This window comes from Sapajus apella, unplaced genomic scaffold, assembly GCF_009761245.1.
Source record: "Sapajus apella isolate SASKATOON/1434 unplaced genomic scaffold, GSC_monkey_1.0 scaffold141, whole genome shotgun sequence".
NCBI classification, from domain to species: Eukaryota; Metazoa; Chordata; class Mammalia; order Primates; family Cebidae; genus Sapajus; species Sapajus apella.
The window spans coordinates 1,344,248-1,360,571 of NW_022437081.1; the positions used below are offsets into that span (position 1 = coordinate 1,344,248).

The 16,324-nt window shown below is 39.6% G+C and overlaps 1 pseudogene; it reads right to left on the reverse strand.

Moving 5' to 3' along the window:
- Positions 1–12,175: 12,175 nt before the first annotated feature.
- Positions 12,176–14,878, reverse strand: LOC116540539 (annotated as a pseudogene).
- Between the last annotated feature and the right edge of the window lie 1,446 nt (positions 14,879–16,324).

The window sequence follows — 16,324 nt, forward strand, 5'->3', positions numbered from 1 at the left end:
GCAGCTCTTTTTACTGAATGTTCATTAAGTGTTTCCTCAACTTCCGATGCAGAAGGTTAAATTGATCATACTAGTCAGTTTATCATACATATAAAAGCTCTCCTCCCATTTTTTCCTTCATTCATAAAGACTATTCCCCTCACAGATGCCATTCTAATATGCATAATACATGTCATTAAAAATCCTTGTTCTCTCACACTGTATGTAATGCACTTTTCTGTGCAGAAAAGAGGCTCAGGCTGTCCGTTGCACAAGAGCCTTACAAAGTAGTGCTATTCACAGTCACACATATCTTACTATTTTTACAATTCAAAGAACTCTGAGTTTAAGAACTCAGGGATTTCAGACTGGTGATTTCAATATGCCTGTACACAATCAATTCAACATTCTGTTTTCTCAGTTCTTTGAGGAAAAGTGAGTGTGGTAAGTATCAGGGGCTCGGTTTTTGGCATGTCATCACAATTGAAAAGGCTGTCATCCAAGTACAGTTTCTCTTTAAAGCACTGAAAGAAGTTAGAGATTATTTGACAAAAACTGAACAGTACTGTTTAAGAAAAATTTATTAATAATGCTAAGCAAATCGTAGTCTCCTAAAATTGACACCAACTTCTCCAGTATAGAAACACTAGAAAAAAGGCAAAAGACAATTCATTTCAACTGTATACCTGAGTCAACATATGATCTATATAACTCCATACAGCCAATCTATGAAAAATTTCAAATTCAACTTTTAAAAACACTGTATAAATTCCTTATAAATTCTGGATATTAGACCTTTGTCAGGTGCATAGTTTGCAAATACAGTCTCCCATTCTGTAGGTTGTCTGTTTACTCTGTTGATAGTTTCTTTTGCTGTGCAGAGGTTCATTAGTTTAATTAGATCTTGCTTATGAATTTTTATGGGTTTTCTTTTTTTTTGCAATTATTTTTAAAACTTTTACCATAAAATTTTTGCCAGGGCCTATGTCCAGAATGGTATTCTGTTGGGTACTATGTTCATTACCTGGGATAATAATCTGTATACCAACCACCTATGACATGCAATTTACCCATGTAACGAACCTACACGTGTACTCCCTGAATCTATTAATAAAATAAAAGTTGGGAAAAGAAAAAAATCACTCATATCACGTTGGGGTCAGCGGGCATTTTGGCCAGTTGTAGTGGCTCCCAGCACATTGGTAGGCCAAGGCGAGCAGATCACCTGAAGTCAGGAGTTCGAGACCAGCCTGACCAACAAGGAGAAACACTGTCTCTACTAAAAATACAAAATTAGCCAGGCATGGTGGCACATGCCTGTAATCCCAGCTATTTAGGAGGCTGAGGCAGGAGAATCGCTTGAACCTGGGAGGTGGAGGTTGCAGTGAGCTGAGATCGCGCCATTGCACTCCAGCCTGGGCCACAGAGTGAGACTCCATCTCAAAAGAAAAAGAAATCATTGTATAAAATATCATATTTAGCTCTTTTCTGGGTGAAACTATGGAGGGTGTCAAAGAGAAGTTTCTTGCTGTGCCAGAAACCCTTAAGAAAAAGAAAAGTAAAGGAATTTCGCAGAGCCTGAGAAAGAAGTTTCCCCAAAAGATGATTTGAAAGACAAAGGAGGGGGCTGGGCATGGTGGCTCAATCCTGTAATCCCAGCACTTTGGGAGGCTGAGGCAGGCAGATCACAAGGTCAGGAGATTGAGACTATCCTGGCTAACATGGTGAAACACCATCTCTACTAAAAATACAAAATTAGCCGGGTATGGTGGCACATGCCTGTAGTCCCAGCTACTTGGGTGGCTGAGGCAGGAGAATCACTTAAACCCAGGAGGCAGAGGTTGCAGTGAGCCGAGATCGCACCACTGCACTCCAGCCTGGGCAACAAGAGTGAAACTCCATCTCAAAAAAAAAAAAAAAGAAAGAAAGAAAGGCAGGGAGGAAGCTTTTGTATGAAAAAAATAAAGCACTATCACAAGGAATATAGACAAATATACAGAGCTGAAATTCAAATAGCTAGGATGGCAAGAAAAGCTGGAAACCTTCTATTTGTCTGCAAAACCGAATTGGCATTTGTCATCAGGATCAGAGGTAGCAATGCTCTGAGCCCAAAGGTCTGAAAGGTGTTGCACCTTCTTCACCTTCCTCAAATCTTCAGTGGAAACTTTCAGAAGCTCAACAAGGCTTCAATTAACATGCTGAAGATTGTAAAAACCATATATTGCATGGGGGTACCCAAAGCTAAGTCAGTCAATGAACTAATCTACAAGCATTTTAAGGCAACATCAATGAGAAGCGAGTTGCCTTGACAGATAACACTTTGATTGCTCGATCTCTTGGTAAATACAGTACCATCTGCATGGAGGATCCGATTAATGAAATATATACTGTTGGAAAACACTTCAAAGAAGCAAATAACTTCCTGTGGCCCTTCAAATTATCCACTCCACGAGGTGGAAAAAAGAAAAACACCACCTATTTTGTAGAAGGTGGAGATGCCGGCAATAGGGAGGACCAGACCAACAGGGTTCTTAGAAGAATGAACTAATGTGTCTACTGTGATTATTTTTCTAATCTGATCATTTAATAAACAGTGCATGCTTTCAAATTGAAATAGATAAATAAAATATATTAAAAGGAAAAATTTATAATAAAGATTATCATGCCTATATTCATTTCCTATGGCTGCTATAACAAGTTACCACAAATTGAGTGGCTTAAAACAACAGAAATGTATTCGCTCACAATCTCCTGGAAGCCAGAAGTCTGAAATCAAGCTGTCAGTAGGGCCATGCTTCCTTCGGAGATTCCAGGAGATAATCCATTCTTTGCTTCTTCCAGCTTCTGGTGGCTGCTGGCATTTCTCGGCTTGTAACCACAATCTGTGCCTCTGTCTTCACAGTACCTCCTCTGTGTGCCTGTAGTCTCCCGCTGCCTCTTTCTTATAGAGACACTTGTGTTGGTGTTACATTCCCACTTGGACAATCCAGGATAGCCTCCTTAGCTCAAGATCCTCAACTTGGGCCAGGCACAGTGCCTCATACTTGTAATCCCAGCACTTTGGGAAGCGAAGGCAGACAGACTGCTTGAGCCCAGGAGTTCAAAACCAGCCTGGGCAACATGGTGAAATCTGTCTCTACTAAAAAATACAACAACTAGCCCGGCATGGTGGCTCACGCTTGTAATTCCAACTACTCAGGAGGCTGAGGCAGGAGAATTGCTTGAATCCGCCAGGTAGAGGTTGCAGTGAGCCAAGATCGCATCACTGCATTCCAGGCTGGGAGACAGAGCGAAAGTCCAAATTAAAAAAAAAAAAAAAAAAAAAAAAACTTTATTATTGTAAAAGAATAATATAAATATAAAATAATAAATTAACAAATATATCTATGAAAATTTTACAATTGAAATGACTGATGAAAATATATATGAAGTGTTATATTGGTGATTTTTAATGTGTAAGGAGCTAAAATCTGGAACTAAAAAGTTGGTTACTAAAATCTAGTACGACTCCAGGCCAGACATGGCTCATGCCTGTAATCCCAGCACTTTGGGAGGCTGAGGCAGGAAGCTCACTTAAACCCAGGAGTTTGACTCAAGCCTGGGCAACATAGGGAGACCCTGTCTCTACAAACAAAACATTTAAAAATTAGCCAGATGTGATGGCACATATCTGTGGTCTCAGCTACTTAGGGGGATGAGGTGGGAAGACTGCTTGACCCCAGGTGGTTGAGGCTGAGGTGAGCCCTGTTCGTGCCACTGCACTCCAGCCTGGGTGACAGAGCAAGACTCTGTCTCAAAATATAAAAAATAAAAAAAACTATTAAGACTCTTGCTGAAGTGCTGCAGCATATTTGCAGCAATAATTTATCAGATACATTTCCAAATAGCTCACGAGCTCTCAGGATATATTAATTTTGTCAACAACGGCCAACATTAAAGAATGTAGCTTCCCAAGATTAAAATGTATTGAGAACTACTTAATATATACAATGTTAAAAGAAAGACTGTCCAGGTCTTTGCTATTGTAAACTGTGCTGCAATGAACATTCATGTGCATGTGTTCTTATAGTAGAACGATTTATAATCCTTTGGATATATACCCAGTAATGGGATTGCTGGGTCAAATGGAATTTCTATTTCTAGGTCCTTGAGGAATCGCCACTCTGTCTTCCACAATGGTTGAACTAATTTACACTCCCACCAACAGTGTAAAAGTGTTCCTATTTCTCCAATGCCCATCGATGATAGACTGGACAGGGAAAATGTGGCACATATACACCATGGAATATTACGCAGCCATCAAAAACTATGAGTTCGTGTCCTTTGTAGGGACATGGATGAACCTGGAAACCATCATTCTCAGCAAACTGACACAAGAGCAGAAAATCAAACACCGCATGTTCTCACTCATAGGCGGGTGTTGAACAATGAGAACACATGGACACAGGGAGGGAAGCACTACATACTGGGGTCTGTTGGGGGGAAATAGGGGAGGGTCAGTGGGGGGTGGGGAATAGGGGAATGGGGGGGGATAGCATGGGGAGAAATGCCAAATATAGGTGAAGGGGAGGAAGGCAGCAAATCACACTGCCACATGTGTACCTATGCAACAATCTTGCATGTTCTTCACATGTACCCCAAAACCTAAAATGCAATAAATAAATAAATAAAAACTAAAAGAAAGACTGTCATATATAGTGATTATTCGATAGAAATACAGCAAGCAAGCATTGAAACTGCCATAAAGAATTTTGTTTCGATAAAAGCAAGATGTGAAACTATTTTGTAATAAATTATTATAGCCTGGTGGCTTTGAGTTCCTAAATGTGATAACATTTTGGGATTGTCTATACTTTCGTGTTCAATATTTTTACAATTTATATAAAATGAATATATCATTTTTGCAATCCTTCTTATTAGAAAATAAATGGAATACTCATTATTTTCTTCTACTTGAGGAATAGATAGGGCTTTTTGTTTGTATCGTTTTGTTTTCACGCAGGAATAATATGGCCTAGCAGTGGCTCTGTTTGAAACAGATTTTTCATTTGGCTTCCATGACTCCACACAGTTTTCCTTTGGCCTCCTTGGTTACTGTTTGTCTCTTTTGCCAGTTTCTCCTCTTCTTTCAGATTATTAAATATAGGAGTGCTCTAGGGATCAGAACCTGGGCAGCTTCACTTTTCTATCTACATTCACTCCCTGGGTGATTTCATCCAGTTTCATGGCAGTAAATCCCCAGCCCTGACCTCTGTCATATTTCCATTGCCTACTCACTATCTCCATTTGGATGATCTAATCTCAAACTCAATATGACCCAAATTGGGCACCTAACCTTTTCTCCCAATGCATGCATCAAGCCAGTTCTTCCTAAAGGAACTGAGAGGCAAGGGGGTTCAACTGATCTATGTGAATACTGAAATCGTCAAGTCTAAAAACCTTGGAGCTGTGCTTTACTGCCTCTCCTTCTCTTACACTTCGTATCCGGGCAACCAACAAGTCCTGTCAGCTCTACACAGGTCCAGAACCAATGCTCCTCTCACCTCCTCCCCTGCTGCCACCCTGGCCTAAGCCACATTATCTCTCGCTGGGATCACTGCCAATAGCTTCTCACGTGGGGTACCCACTTCTATTATTTCCTTTATGCAGTCTATTCTCTACACAGGAGACAGAGTAATTCTTTTAAAACGTAAATGAGATAATCTCCTTCACCTGCTCTCAATTCTCCAGTGGCTTTCCATTGTATTTAGAATAAAATTCAAAGGACTCAGATAGACTACTAGGCCCTGCAAGATCTGGTCCTTGCCTATTTTCAAGGCTTCTTTTCTTTTCTTTTTTTTTTTAACCTTTATTTTAAGTTCAAGGGTACATGTGCAGTTTTGTTATATAGGTAAGCTCGTGTCACGGGGGTTTGTTGTACACATTATTTCATTACCCTGGTATTAAGCTTAGTGCCTATTCATTATTTTTTCTGATCCTCTCCTTCCTCCCACTTTCCATTCTCCACTAGGCCCCAGTGGAGGGGCCCTCTGTTGTTCCCCTCTATGTCTCCATGTGTTCTCACCATTTAGTACCCACTTATAAGTGTAAACATGCAGTATTGGCTTTCTGTTTCTGCGTTAGTTTGCTAAAGATGATGGCATCCAGCTCCATCCATGTTCCTGCAAAGGACACAATCTTGTTCCTTTTTATGGCTACATAGTATTCCACAGTGTCTATGTACCACATACTCTTTATCCAATCTGTCATTCATGGACATTTACATTGATTCCATGTCTTTGCTATTGTGAATAGTGCTAGAATGAACATACACATGCACGTGTCTGTATGACAGAATGATTTCTATTCCTTTGGGTATATACCAGTAATGGGTTTCCTGGGTGGAATGGTAGTTCTGTTTTTAGCTCTTTGAGTAATCATCACACTGCTTTCCATAATGGCTGAACTAATTTACACTCTCACCAACAGTATATAAGCACTCCCTTTTCTCTGCAACCTCATCAGCATCTGTTATTTTTGGCTTTTTAATAATAGCCATTCTGACTGGTGTGAGATGATATCTCATTGTGGTGTTCATTTGCGTTTCCCTAATTGTCAGTGACGCTGAGGTTTTAGTCGTGTTTGTTGGCTGCATGTTTATCTTCTTTTGAAAAGCGTCTGTTCATGTCCTTTGCCCACTTTTAAATGAGGTTGTTTTTTCTTTGTAAATTTGTTTGAGTTCCTTATAGATGCTAGATCTTAGACCTTTGTCAGATGCATAGTTTGCAAAAATTTTCTCCCATTCTGTAGGTTGTGTTTACTCGGTTGATAGTTTCTTTTGCTGTGCAGAAACTCTTTAGTTTAATTAGGTCCCATTTGTCAGTTTTTGCTTTTGTTGCAATTGCTTTTGGTGTCTTTGTTATGAAATTTTTGACTGTTCCTATGTCCAGAATGTCAAACCTTATTTTCTACTCCACTTCTCTTTGGTTGCTCTGTTCCAGCTCCACTGGTCCCCCTGCACTCATGCAGTTCCCAACCTCAGGAACTTTGCATTTGCTTTTCCTTTTTTTGAGACAGAGTCTTGCTCTGTCAGCCAGACTGTAGTGCCGTGGCGCAATCTTGACTCACCACAACCTCCACCTCCCGGGTTCAAGCGATTCTCCTGCTTCAGCCTCCCAAGTAGCTGGGATTACATGTTCCCGCCACAATGCCTGGCTAATTTTTTTTTTTTTTTAAATAGAGATGGGGTTTCACCATGTTGGCCAGGCTGGTCTCAAACTCCTGACCTCAGGTAATCTGCCTGCCTTGGCCTCCCAAGGTGCTGGGATTACAGGTGTTGGGATTACAGGTGTGAGCCACTGCACCCGGCCTGCACTTGCTTTTCTTTCTGTTCATAAAATATCATTTCTTTCAAAAGTCTTCTTTTGACCATACTTTTGAAAATCCACCATCACTCTTCCTCTCTTTTTTACTTATCATTATTGCATTGATCAGTGGCCTGATATTATATTACATATTTAATTGTTTATTTCTTAGTAGTTCCCACTATAAAGTAAGTTTCATGATAGCTAGGGCTTTGTTTTGTTTACTGCTTACCCTCAGTGTCAAGAAAAATGCCTAGCACATAAAAAGCATTCAATAAAAGCTTGTTGAATAAAAGAAAATGGCAGTCAAAATTTCCATGACCTCCTCTAAATTAGTGCTATTGTGGGTGTACTGGGAAATTGTGGGAGACTTTTTCTTTTTAAATTACGTATTTCAGTAGCATTTCATTTTATACAATAAGAATGTACTGCTTTTTTAACCAGAACAAAACAATTGTAAGATGATACATTCCTGTATGACATGAAGAGGAGAAAAAGGTCATAATATAGACACTATTTTAGTGTCTGAGTATGCATAGAAAAACTTCTGAAAAGACATACATCAAAATGTTAATAGTTATGAACTACTGATATGCCCAACGACATGGATTAATCTCACGGATGTAATTTTGAACAAAAGAGGACAGACATAAAAGAGAAAATACTGTATAATTCTATGCAGATAAAGTTCAAAAACTGTTCAAATTTATCTACAATGATACAAATCAGAATAGTGGTTCTTTCTGGTGGATGGTATAGACTGTGGGGGAGCACGAGAGCACTGCCTATGTTGATGGCAGTATTCTGGGTAATGAGTACACAGGTCTATTCATATGTAAAAAATCATTCAGATTAACAGTATGCAAGTTAACCTTTAATAAAAATAAAATAAAATAAAAGCCAGGCGCAGTGGTTCACTCCTGTAATCCCAGCACTGTGGGAGGCCGAGGCAGGTGGATCACGAGGTCAGGAAATCGAGACCATACTGGCCAACATGGTGAAACCCCATCTCTACTAAAATTACAAAAAAAATTAGCCAGGCGTGGTAGTGGGCACCTGTAGTCCCAGCTACTCAGGAGGCTGAGGCAGGAGAATCGCTTGAACCTGTGAGGCAGAGGTTGCAGTGAGTCGAGATCATGCACTCCAGCCTGCACTCCAGCCTGGGTGACAGAGCGAGACTCTGTTTCAAAAAAATAAATAAATAAAAATACTGCAGTGAGCTATGATTGTGCTACTGAGCTCCAGCCTGGACAACAGTGAGAGTCTGTCTCTAAAATAAATAAATAAATAAACACAAACAAAATGTTATTAATACTAATCTCTGGGTGGTGGTATTATGGTTGCTTGTTATTCTAATTTTGTTGTTGTTGTTTTGTTTTGTTTGTTTAAGACAGGGTCTCACTCTGTCACCTAGGCTGGAGTGCAGTGGCATGATCATGGCTCACTGCAACCTCCACCTCCTAGGTTACAGCGATTCTCCAGCCTTAGCCTCCCAAATACCTGGGATTACAGGTGTGTGCCACGATGTCCAGCTAACCTTATTATTAAGTTCTTTATATCTTTCTGTGTTGCCTGTTGCTTGTCAAACGAAAGTGTTACTTTTGTAAGCAGGGAAAAGAAATGCCATGGTGTTTGCACAAGAATGAAATACTCTGAGACTCATGGAATATATAGCTTTAATTCATGCACCCCCAAAAGGAGTGGCATAGAATTGGTGATATTCTGGGAAGAGGAAGATCAATTTGACTGCCATTGCTACAATCCAGGAGAGGGAGTAGAGGACCTGGGCTACAGCCAAGAGATGCAAATGAGGAAACAAAAACCCAGACTGATAAAGCGGGTAGGCTTGACAGGAAATGGATATCAAAGAAAGTGAATGTTGGCAGCAAACGGATGTTGAATGGGAAGAGAGAAGGAAAGTCTAGATGATTCTTTACTTTCTGGTTCGGCTGAAGGAAATGCAGAACTGTCAGTAGGCCTGGGAAAGAAGGGAAAGGGGGTCTGGGGAAAGACTGAGTATGTTTTCAAATCTTTCAGTTGTAGAGTGTCTGTGAGCTATCCAAATGGAGGTACTCAGAAGAAATTGGTTATATTAGAATCTGGAACTCAGGAGAAATATCTGGAAATGTGTTTTGGGAGTCATTTCTATACAAGTAGTAGTTGAGGTGATGTATATGAATGAGATTCCTTAGGCAGTATTTCTTCAGTGGTTCTAAAACTTAACATGCATCAGGATCACCTGAAGATTTTAGTAAAAATGAAAATTCTTTGGGGATGTGGGGTGGGGAGCAAGGAGAAGGTGAGAATTAGGACAAATACCTAATGCATGTGGGGCTTAAAACCTAGATGACAGGCTGATAGGTGCAGCAAACCACCATGGCACATGTATACCTATGTAAAAAACCTGCACGTTCTGCATATGTATCCCAGACTTAAAGTAAAATTTTTTAAAAAAGAAAATTTTCCACCACCAACTTTCAATATTCTATTTCAATAATACAACAACAACAAATAATAATAATACAGAACTTTTGGGGGATCCTTACTTTGTCATAGGCAGCATTTTGAGCATTGTATAACCATTATCTCATTCAGTTGCCCCAGTAGCCATATGAGGTAGATACTGTCTACATTTTTAGCAAACAGCCCAAGAGATTATGATATACGTGACCTGTTCACCACACTTTAAGGAACATTGGTATTTTCATGTGACAAAAGATAGAAACTAAAATGCTGATGAACATAACATTCAGTGGGAAGCTTGCGTAAAATGAGCCAGATGAGATGGAATGACGAAGCAAGCAGGAGGGGCCAAGTACGGTGGCTCACGCCTGTAATCCCAGCACTTTGGGGGCCTAAGGTAGGCAGATCACTTGAGCTCAGGAGTTCAAGATCAGTCTTGACAACATGGTAAAACTCCATCTCTACAAAAAATACAAAAATTAATCAGGCATAATGGCATGCGCCTGTGGTCCCAGCTACTTGGGAGACTGAGGTGAAAGGATTTATTGAGCCTAGGAGGCAGAGGGTGCAGTGAGCTGAGATCGCACCACTGCACTCCAGCCCAAGTGACATACCGAAACCCTGCCTCAAAATAAATAAATAAATAAATAAAATAGGAGGAATACTGGAGCAAGTGCATGGGGCATGAATTCCTTCTCCCTTTCATACACATACACTCTCTCTTCATCTCAAGTTATGAGTACAGGTAAGGCACTCACTTTAGTTCCTTGTACTTTCTTCCTTTACCCAGGTAACCACTACTCTGTGAGGTTGAGGTATATTCTAACAGTAGGTTTTATTTTTGTATTTGAAAAAAATGAAATATGATTTACGTATAGCAAAATTCACAGATCTGAAAGTACAGTTCAACTAGTTTTTACAAATGCATTCACTCAGGTAACCCAAATCATTTGGGTAATGATGTGAACATTTCCATCATCCCAGAGAGTTCCTTCATGCCCTGTCCCAGTTAATCCCATGTCCTTCCCACTGAAGAACATGTGTAAATTATATCTTAATAAAGTTGTTTACCTACATATTTACATATACCTACATACATATATATGAGATGGGGTCAACGTCACCAATACCCTCATATAGCCAAGACAATTTTTTAAAATAAAGAGAACAAACTTTACCCATAAGATACCAAGTCATACTATAAAGCTATAATAATTAAATAAGTGTGGGGCTGATTTGGGATTAGGTGAGCAAATCACTAGTGCCCAGAAACTAACCCACACATTTGTGGAAATTTGCTTTATGATAGACATAATGTTTCAAATCAATAGGGAAAGAAGACTGACTCCTCTATAAATGAGACTGAGACAATTTGCCACCTATCTGGAAAAAGGTAAATTTATACCTTCTACCACACACACACACACACAAATTTTGGAAGGGATGGATTAAATTATTATATGTATAAAACCCAACTAAAGGCCGGGCGCGGTGGCTCATGCCTGTAATCCCAGCACTTTGGGAGGCCGAGGCAGGTGGATCACGAGGTCAAGAGATCGAGACCATCCTGGTCAACACGGTGAAACCTCGTCTCTACTAAAAATACAAAAATTAGCTGGGCATGGTGGTGCATGCCTGTAGTCCCAGCTACTCGGGAGGCTGAGGCAGGAGAATTGCTTCAACCCAGGAGGCAGAGGTTATGGTGAGCTGAGATCACGCCATTGCACTCCAGCCTGGGCAACGAGCGAAACTCCGTCTCAAAAAAAAAAAAAAAAAAAAAAAAAAAAAAAAAAAAAAAAAAAAAACCCAACTAAAAATGTATTTGAGGAAAATGTAAGAGAATATGCTTTTTACCTTGAGGTAAGGACCAGCTCCCTAAAGAGAACCAAAATAAACAAAAAAGGAACCAAAATCATAAACAGTAGATTTCCTTAAATTGCATCCCAGAATTAGGCAGATTTACTATAGTGGGCACTGACAACCCTTCAATGACGAGTGCACTCACCCTCCGGTTCCTGGGAGTACAGCTGCTAACAGCTTATAACTGCAACCTTCTCCATAGAATTGCACTCAGCTGCCGGGAAATGCCTTGTTCTTTTAGTTTTCTATTGATGCAGTGACAAATTGCTACAATCTTAGTGAGTTAAAAACAACAACAACAACAACACATGTATTATCTTACGGTTCTGTAGAAGTCCAACATGAGTCTTTCTAGGCTAAAATGAAGACAGAGGATACAGCAACAGGGTGCCATCTTGGAAGCAGATATCAAGCCCTCACCATGTCAGAGGTGTTTAAATCAGAGCAACTCCATCTTGAATAGGAGCTGGGTAAAACAATGCTGGGCTGGGCTGCATTCCCAGGAGGTTAAGGCATTCTTAGTCACAGGATGAGAAAGGAGGTTGGCACAAGATACAGGTCATAAGACCTTGCTGATAAAACAGGTTGCAGTAAAGAAGCTGGCTAAAACCCAGCAAAACCAAGATGGCAATGGGACTGACCTCTGGTCTTCCTCACTGCCACATGCCCACCAGCACCATGACAGTTTACCAATGCCATGGCAACATAGGGAAGTTACCCTGTATGGTCTAAAAAGGGGAGACATGAATAATTTACCCCATTTTGCATATAATAAAGAAATAACCACAAAAATGGGCAGTGTCCTTGGGGCTGCCCTGCCTATGGAGTAGCCATACTTTGATTCCTTTGCTTTCTTCATAAACTTGCTTTCACTTTGCTCTCTGGATTTGCCTCTAATTCTTTCTTGCACGAGGTCCAAGAACCCTCTCTTGGGGTCTATATCAGGACCCATTTCCAGTAACAACCAGACACCAAACCTGTCAGTTCCTTGATCTTGGACTTTCCAGATTCTGAAACCATAAGAAATAAATTTCTGTTATTTATAAATTACCTATATTGTGGTATTGCATTATAACAGCACAAACAGACCAATACACCAAGTTACCATTACCATTGTGTTAGCTTTGGCTTTATCCAGGGGAAAAATAAACTAATCATATCTTTATGACAGGAGGTGATTCTGACACTTTGAGTAAGATAGCCACCAAAGTTAGGCTGCTACTCTCCCACAGGAACTAAAAATTGAGGGTGCTTTATCTCTTGATGTTTACATTTCAAAGAGATGACTCTTAGGTCCATTCTTGAGAAAGATATTTGTGGGTCATAAAGATGGCAAAAGACTTATTTAGTCTTCAAAAGCATTTGTGTACATTTAAAAGAGAGTAGAAAGTATTTACAATTATAAGTTTTATAAAGTAAATATTCTGGAAGAAAGGAGGAGAGAGAAATCTCATACCTTATTTTCAACAGGGGTAATTACGCCTCATTGTTAATTTGTATCTGTCCTTACGATCTCCTACCTATGTTACTGTAAAATAGTAATGTGAAAAATTTTTTTGTTCTCTCCATTGTGTTTTTTTTTTCCTTTCTCTGGGCAGCCGTAGCCACCTAAAATCAGCAAATCTGTAGTAAAATACAAAGCAAAGCAATTATTAGAAGTATAATAGAATATCAGAATTACTAAATTCGTAGAAAGTGAAATTTTTAGAAATTTCTATCCACATTGGGGACACAACCTTTGAATATATTATATCAAGGCTGAATAGTTAGATCAGATTTTTAAAAGATATTTGAAAATATCTTTTATTCTGATACTTTTATTCTGATTCTAACAAAAAGGAATGGCAATGACAGTTACAAACAAAATTTCCCCACTGAACAACATAAGGATGTTTTCACATACTCGTACCAGATGTCTATGTCAGTTAGGCACAAGTGAATATTGTGACGTGACTGTAGCAGTCTCACATTTGAAACTCAAGAAGAAATCAGTTGCGTTCCCAAACAGCTAAATAGGCAGGTCCAAACAATGAAAGTATTTTTTAAACTGTCACATTCACTCCAAAGCTCATTTATCTCCTTCAGCATCCCGCAGATGGAGCACATGTTTCCCTTAGCTAGATAATGAAGCGGCACACACAGTGCACCACTTGACATCAGGGAACAGCTGCCTGTAAAACTAGACTTTTGACACTGGGCTTCAGCTTCATTCTTACAGGTCATAATCCTCACCTGGGAGAGTAGTTGTCTAAGCAGCTTTTAAATCATGCTCATACTACACTGCCAAAGTTGGGTTCATGACAATCTCTGGCGAGGCAAGAGCAGGGATGGCAACAAATTCCAGGTTAGGGTCTCCAGTCAGCTCTCTAGCAAGCCAAGGGAAGGGCTTTTCAAAGTTGTAGTTACTTTTTGGCATATACGGCAGAAACGTTATAATACTGAAGACTCTTCTTTCAGTAGGAGACAATAGATTTTCCCTTCACTTTCCCATCCTTAATATCCATTTTGTTGCCATTCAACATGAGGATGTTTTCACATATTCATACCAGATCTCTATAGAGCCAGTTAGGCACATTCTTGTAAATAACTCTGGATGTTTCATCAAATGTTATAATGGCACACTGGGCTTGAATATAAGAGCCATTTCTCAATATACTAAATTTCTCCTGGCCAGCTGTATCTCATACAGTGAACTTAATAGGTCCTCTGTTGGTGAGGAACACAAGATGATAAACCTCAACACCCAAGGTGGCTACACACTTCTCAAATTCACTGGTCAAATGACATTTCATGAATGCAGTTTTTCCAGTACCACCATCACCAACCAATACCAATTTGAACTGGACTTGGGTCTCTCCTTGGGCAGCCTCATGATGTTCCTTCCAGAAGTGTTTCTGTGCCTATCCAACTGAGGCTGGAAAGATGGCAGAAGCCTCGAAGTCTTGATTAGCAATGAAAAAATGTTTTAGTTATACATCAATTTTACAAATTGTCGTGATGTCTTTATTGCTTGCACTTTCAAATGATTAACTATGGAGCACTATTTTGTAATTCCTCATGAAGTCTTGCCCAATCCAAGCCTATAGAGTAGCCTAACTCAGGATGCTGCTAATTTCAAATTTTAATTAAGAGTTTTTCTGTGATGACCCAATAAATTTCTCTTGAGTTTCCATCAATTACATGAGTAACATCACATTTACATGGTAATTTAGGCCGTTCAGTGAATGTGCCATCATCCTAAATGATTTATTTTTAAGATGAGAAGTAGAAAGACATCCATGGCCATCATCTAGTTAAAAGTCTTACGAGGCACTGATTTTGGAGTACAGATTGAATCTAGTGTTTAATGTGCACAACTTTAATTTGTTTTGTGTTTGTTTGGTTTTTTGTTTTTGTCTTTGTTTTTGAGACAAGGTCTCACTCTGTCGCTCAGGCTGGAGTGCAGTGGCATGATCATAGGTCACTGCATCCTCAAACTCCTGGGTTCAAGTGATTCTCCCACCTCAACCACCCAAGTAGCTGGAACTACAGGCACACACAACCACACCCAGCTAATTTTTGTATTTTTGTAGGGATGAGGCCTCACTGTGTTGCCCAGGCTGGTCTTAAACTCCTGGGCTCAAGCAATTTGCCTGTCTTGGCTTACCAAAGTGCTGGGATTACTGGTGTGATCAGCCAACTTTAGTGTTTTTTTGTTTTGTTTTGTTTTTCCAGTTCCAATGCAAGAAACTTTAATGTTTTAAACCTTAAGGAAAAATCTTATAGGCCATTTTTTCCATTGATGTAAATGGTTATATAATTATAACAGTCAACTAAATCTCTATAAATAACAGGCATCCACCTTTGTTTGTCCACCCATACTGCAGAAAACCTGCCTCCCAATGTTAGTGGTGACACTATCTGTCTTCTATAGTTGCTAGTAACCTGTAGGTGCCAGATTTCTACTCATCTATTAGATATTGTCCTTTTCTACGTCATTCTTTCGATCAAGGCAGTTAATAAAACATTTTTGAGTTAAAGTTAGAGCTTGAGCACCATGGATGCATACTAATTATTTTTACTTTGTTATTATCAAAAATTACTAATGACGATGATCTCACTTGTACTCTGCCAGTAATCCAGAGTATATATCCACAATGGGAGTACAACTGAGAGCTCATTGGAAATATGTGGTTGTAGGAACTATTACTGGGAGTGCAGAAATTTGGTGTAATAACAATGTTTGCTTTCCAATAAAAGCGACTCTTCATTATGGTGATTTGAATAACCACTGCCTGAGTAGTACTATGAGAATAGCAATCACTTTTTTGGAATACATCTTTTCAAGGCAAGAAAATCATTTGAACCTGGGAGGCAGAGGTTGCAGTGACCAAGATCACGTCATTGCAGTCAAGTACTCCAGCCGGGGGGACAGAGTGATACCCTTTCTCAAAAAAAATTTTTTTAAATAAAGAATACCTCTTTTCAGTTGAGTTCACTACCAATATCCATTACTCTAGCAAAGTTCTTTGTGGGAACAACTGTTTAGGCCTCCTGCGGTGCTGGCTTCACATAGAGAGCATGAATCCACCTATGGTTCCCCTTCACTTTGATAGCAGTGTGAGTGATCAGCAGCACCTGAAAGGGTCTCTCCCAATGGAGTGACAACCTTTCTTTCCTTTGAAATACCTTTATGTGGA